Consider the following 6,319-nt stretch of genomic DNA (forward strand, 5'->3'; position numbering starts at 1 on the left):
CTTTTGGCACGAAACTGTCACTGCGCCAAGCTGGATCTGTCGACACCTCCCCCTGCTGCGGCGCCACACCCATCTCAGCGCACCTCGGTCTGCCAAACTACCAAACTGAGCGCGCCTCGGGTTGCGCTGCTCGAAACTAGCTCTGCGCGGGGTTCGCCACCCTGCGTCATCCTGCGCCACCCTGCGCTGCGCCGGGAAACTAGAGTCCTATGTGTCGCTTTGTGGTTGTTTTCTATCTCTTTGTAGTTTTTTGTCTCTTGTGTTCAATTTGTGTCTCCTTGTGGTCATTTTCTGTCTTTTTGTATTTTTTGTAGCTTTGTGGTCATTTTGAGTCTCTTTGGAGTTTTTTGTCTCTTTGTTGTCATTTGTGTCTCTTTATGGTTGTTTACTGTCTCTTTGTGGTCTTTCTTATCTCTTGTAGTCATTTTGTGTCTCCTTGTGGCCATTTTCTGTCTGTTTTGCATCTCTTTTTTTGGTATACCTGTCACTTTGTGGTCCTTTTCTGTCTCTTTGTAGTCTTTTTAATGTCTCTTTGTGGTCATTTTAATGTCTCTTTGTGGTCATTTTGACATTGTGTTGCATCTCTTTTTGATCATTTTGTGTCTCTGTGTGTTTTTTTTGTTTTTTATATCCGCAAGTGCTGCAGACCATAAATGGTTTCAAAATCTATCTTAATTTAAATCAAAATCAGGTAAGCCAAATGTGTGGTATTTATATTGTGCTTTTCAGGGCCTGTGTCCACATGGGTTTTTTCATCTGGACGCAAGCATCTTTTTCAATTGTTCCCAATGAGGAGAAAGCATATGCAGCCACCTACAGAAAAGCACCGTGCCCAGCAGCCTTTCTAAGGGTGTTCTGGATTTTTTGTGCTGCTGCTCCAAACACTTCTACATTGAAAATCTCTGAACTGTTCAGAAAGGTTCTAGTGACGTCACTTCTGACTATTGTCACAAAAAAAGACAGAGAAGTCCATTTGTGGGAGCGGATTGGCCGGACACAAAGTGTTGAGGGTTGTGCTTTTATCACTTTACTCATATAAGCTTGTTGTTAATTGAGTATTCAGCCCTCTGTTGACGTAGTGTTACCTTGGTGACCAGCTAATATTAGTGTCAAGATATTGTTTAAAACCAACAAACACGCATTCAAGCTATTCAAAAAGGTGCTGGGGGCAATTTATTTATGAAATGGAAGAAGCGCTTGTACAATTTCAGGTGCTTGTAGGTGTACTCTTCTTGAATATTTGTAGTTTATTTAATCCAAACCAAATAAGCCTGCTGTATTGCAGTGCTTGTACTTTGAGTGTTTTGTTTTTATACAATTTTTTTATTCAGTTGCATTTATCTAAGCCCTATTTTTTTTCTTTAACTTTAAGATTTTACTTAAAAAAACACAAAATAAACATAAAATACAATGTTTACTACACAAATGTGACAACTGCCTTTTAAAACGCACAGTTTCTCGTTACAGTAACTTAGACCTACATGTTCTAAGTGGAACCCCTCATACGAGAGCACACACACACACACACACACACACACACACACACACAGCATTTTAACACCTCCTCCTTGACTCCATGGCCGTGCAGCCTGCAGAGCTGTTACCTAGTTACAAGCAAGAGACGGAGCGACTGTTATAATGTTGCGGTGACTCTCGGTGCATCAGTCGGTCCGAGAACAGACGGAGAGGAGAAAACTCACCGACAAAGCCACCGGAGAGCCGGAGCGGACAGTTTGACGGCTGAGGATGAAGATTAAACACGTCCTGACAGGGAATAAACCAGCTGCAGCTGCTCGCCTCGCGTTGTTTCATCAGTAAATTCTAAATCAAAGGAGGAGACCGAGCTGTGGGAAGATCACATATTGAAAAGTCTCCGCACAAAGGTAAGTTCAAAGAGTGGGCTACATTTAGTAATATTATTGGATGTTTCCTCCGTGGATGACTGTGAGACAGCAGTGGGTGTCTGTTGTAGACTGGTGTCACTGTGAAGCTCCGTGTCTCCCTCCTCACTTCAGCATCGACAGTGTGAAGATGCTTTTTAGTAACACTGAAACCAAGAATAGAAACATGAAATCCTTTAAATGCTCTTAATCACTCCCAGAAGCGCGTTTAGAAACTTTGCCCTTTCAAGACACATTAAAAGAGTAACTCAAATTTAAAGCTTAGATTCTTGGCGAGAACAAACTGTACATTAATTATCCAATATTATATATTCAGCATAATAAACTTATGACATATAAACAACTTTAAATATTCTGTTAAGTCCAAGTAGCCAGCCATGGACAGATATGGAGACAATGGTCCCTGCACAGAGACATGTAGAAGCCTCTCAACCTTCACACATGGAGCAAGAAATCCAGAGTAAAAGAGACACAAAAAGACTACAATTATTTTTGTTGTTTTGCATCTCTGTGGTCATTTTGAGTCTCTTGTGTCTCTTTGTGTATCTCTCTTATCGCAATTTTGTTTCTCTATAAGGTCATTTTGTCCTTTTGTGGTTGTTTTCAGTCTCTTTGTAATTCTTTTGTGTCTCCTTGTGATCAATTTGAGTCTCTTATGTCTCACCGGGGTCATTTTGTGTCTCTTTGTGGTTGTTTTCCGTCTCTTTATGGTCGTTAGGGGTCTAGTAATTTGTTTGTCTCTGTGGTCTCTTTGTAGTCAGTTTGTAATATTTTTTGGCAATCTGCATTGCAGGAGTGCTATGTTTTGTGTCTCTTTCTTGTCATTTTGATTCTCTTTCTAGTTGTATGGTGTTTCTTTTGGGACATCTTGCATCTATTTGTAGTTGATTCGTGTTTGTTTTTGTCCTCATCTCTTAGCAGGGGCATTGCATAATTTTTCATCTTCTCACAGTATGTTTGTGCTTCTCTTTTCGAGAACACTATAGCCCATTAGCCTTGAGCTTTCACCAAATGTGGAAGTGCCAAAAACCACAGTTCCTCAAATGGCCACTAGAGGCTGGCTCTAGAAGCCAGTCAACCCCCAATGTTAAAATGCCCAACTTTAGAAGAAATGAACATATTTACAGTCTGGTTCAAAAATTAAGTACATTTTTATATAACTCACCAGTTTATGTTTTATTAAGGCTTAAAATTATGCGTAATTAAGGTTTGAGCTGCTTTGAGTGACAGGCTGTTTTGTTCGAGGCACACCACAGTCTATGAGTCAGATCCACCCCTCACTCCTCCACAGCTCCACCTTCTCATCCAAATATGGTCACGTCTGGCTCCAAAAAACCAAGATGGTGACAGTCGAAATGTCGAACTTGAGGCTTCAAAACGTGAACGTGGGTGACGTCACATTAGCTATGTCCGTTATTTTATATAGTCTAATGTACTGGCGCTAAGGTAGTTTTAATAGAAAGTCTCTATTGTCCTGATCTTTTTTTCCGTTGTCTCCTCGCCATAGCCTCAATTGTTGATTTAGGTGGTCTCAAGAGCTAATTTTAACTTTAGTTTCCCTTAATCAATACCTGTATGTATTTTAACGGGTTTGGCATCATAAGGTTTGTAGCCTTTCCCCCTTAAAAGCTACAGAAACACACTGCATCAAGATTGACACATTTGTAAATGAGAAAAATTCCCCTCACTGTCAAACATTAATCAATTGACAATGTGACCTGATGTGTGTGTGTGTGTGTGCATGTGTGTGTACTTTAAGTCGCCCTATTATTACAGGCTTTACTTGAGGTGGATAATATGGACAAAATCTGTATTATTGTAACAGCCAGTTTTAACCTAATAAGAATCAATGTTTTCCTTTGCTTTGTTGAAATGAATTTGTTACCATTCATTAACAGACGAGGACTGCAGACTGCTGTATCTTGTTCTGAGAATTATAGAATGATTTTATTTACAGTCAGTTCAGCTTGTTGGAGAAAACACATTTTTGTTTTTTCTTTTTTCTTTTTCCTGAAAAAAAATCCCCCACTGTGTTTATGACAGTGTGAGTGTGATTATCATCCAACATGATTTGTTCTGTTCAGTTCAGAGGAGCAAAACAACATCACGCTCCTCCATTTCTAAACCACTTACTATGTAAAGTGATGCATCTTTATTCTGCATTTGATTGTTAAATGTTTCATCAAGAATAGTAAAAAAAAGTCTATATGCATACATATATGATATGGAAGCAAAATATTCAGCTATTATTTAATATAATTGAATAATTATAATTGAAAGAAATGGAAATTATAATGCATCCGCACACTAATAGCAAAATTATGCTGTCATCTGTATACAATTCAGGCACACACACACACACACACACACACACACACACACACACAGTCACCGCAGGTAGGAAGTTAATCAGTACAACCCACAGCATAATTTCAGGCAAAATTGCCTTTTAAGAGGTCAAAGCAGGAACAATCTGGTGACTCGGCAAACAAAGAAGCAGCATCTCTTTAGACCTTTTTCAGGCAGAAATTACATAGCGTAACTTCATCAAGCTGTTTATGTGATGGCTTTTTGTGTCTTTTATTTAAATGTTCTTTATTCAGTCATGACAACACGTTAACAGTAATCTCTGCTGCAAACAGGCGTGAGTTGAAGGAAGGAAGAGGAGTGTTTTCTGGTTTTTCTAGGTGCATGACTGATGGATGTTAAAATATACTTGCTGTAGAAGCTTTAATTAATGAGCGATGTGAGTGCAAGGAACACTTTCAAGTTGCTGTCAAGTGAACCTACTTCTCCTCAACAGTCCTTTAAAGGATTAATTTGATTATTCATTTTCTGTGTTCACCTCGTGTTGCTGCAGCCTTTACGTTAATACAATCACTTCATACTTGTGGTTTGTTGGAAGACACAGAACTGACCACATATGACTTTCAAAGTAACTCAGGTCAATAACTCTGAGACTGACATGTGAAATTGCTGTCTCATTAATGTTAAGAGATGCATGTTCAAGAAATTGAAGCTGGAGAAAAAGTGATATTTTTCCTCCTTCAGCCCTTGAGGATGGTGTCTACCTCACACAGAGAACCTGTGGGCTCCAAGACAGAAAACGACCAGCACAGCTTAAGGCTAAAGCCACAATTGGAGTGTGAATTCACCAGGTTTATTAGATCTGTCTGACTCACTGAGCCCCGAGGAGAAGCCCTCCTCACTCCTCTAAAGCCTCAGAATAAATGAGTGCCGTTTTATCATTGTGTCTATGTGGTTGTATTCAACACCAGGACCTGAGTGCTGCATATACAAGTCCAACTAACACAGAAGGTCTAACAATAGAGAAGCAGCTTATATATCTCTCACACCATCATTGTCTACAACAAAAGTCTTACGCCGGATTTCCACTGGATGCGTGTCCGTTGCGGAACGCAGCACAGCCGCAGCCGGTGGAAACACACACATTGACTAGAATTGAATCCTATCGGCTCTGCTGCCGTGCCGGAGCGGAGACGCAACCAACACGCATCTGGTGGAAATTGGCCTTTAAAGCTACACTATGCCAGATTGTTTTTATTTCACCTTTCACTTTTCTTTTTTCAGACTATTTACTGTTCTGACATACAATAAGCTGTATTGATCCGTCTCACAGCTAATGGTTAAACAATGACAGTCCGACAGCAGAGTGTACATATCTGCCAATGTTACTTATGAAAGATTTCAATGTAGGCTATAACAGCATGATGTCATCACTGTCTCACTGAATGAAATGGATCACAGATTTTGGTGTTACACCAGCAAATCTAGAAGCCAAAGAACCACCTTGACTGACAGGGCACAGTGATATTACACAGGATTACACAGGATTTATTTATTGTGACATTGGAGATGTGATAAATACTAACTAACAAAAAGAATAACAAAAAAGAACAACAAAAAGTTTTAGGTGCGTAGAAATGCTGTTACCATTTTTAGCCCAAACACATTCTCATTTTCAGCTCGTCAGATATCAACACTTGCTCAGTGGCCCTACATGTCAGACCATGACGCTCTAGATACCCCTTTAGTGTCAGTTTTGGATGCTCAGGGACGATGTGTTGATTTGCACTTGTTACATGCATTGTGTTTACAGTTTGTTTTTAAAATGAATTTAGCACATATAGCTAAAAAACTTTGTTTTTAGGTTTATTTCCTAGGTTAAGGCAAAAAATGCACAGGGATTCAAATAAACACAAGAAGTTTGTGCTCTCAAAAAGGATCAGCACTCAGTGAATAACCTCCTAAGCCCTACGATAAGCTATTATGGCAAGGCTTAACTATGCAGACCAGTGAGCAGTGATAACTAACATGTCTTTGGGGTCATCGGGTGGGAACCTCCTTTCACCGGTGTTTCGTCTAGTTGGTCCCACGACACCTCCAGGAGGCTAGAC

At 39.8% G+C, this 6,319-nt stretch overlaps 1 protein-coding gene across 1 annotated transcript in view; it reads left to right on the top strand.

The window, feature by feature from the left end:
* The first annotated feature begins 1,665 nt into the window (after nt 1–1,665).
* sstr3 (somatostatin receptor 3) overlaps nt 1,666–6,319 on the top strand; it is a 29,922-nt gene continuing 25,268 nt past the window's right edge. Inside the window, exon 1 of the mRNA XM_050069100.1 lies at nt 1,666–1,883. The gene's annotated coding sequence lies outside the window, so the exon portion shown is untranslated. The remainder of the gene's footprint in view (nt 1,884–6,319) is intronic.

Source organism: Epinephelus moara, chromosome 18 (assembly GCF_006386435.1).
Source record: "Epinephelus moara isolate mb chromosome 18, YSFRI_EMoa_1.0, whole genome shotgun sequence".
Classification (NCBI taxonomy): domain Eukaryota; kingdom Metazoa; phylum Chordata; class Actinopteri; order Perciformes; family Serranidae; genus Epinephelus; species Epinephelus moara.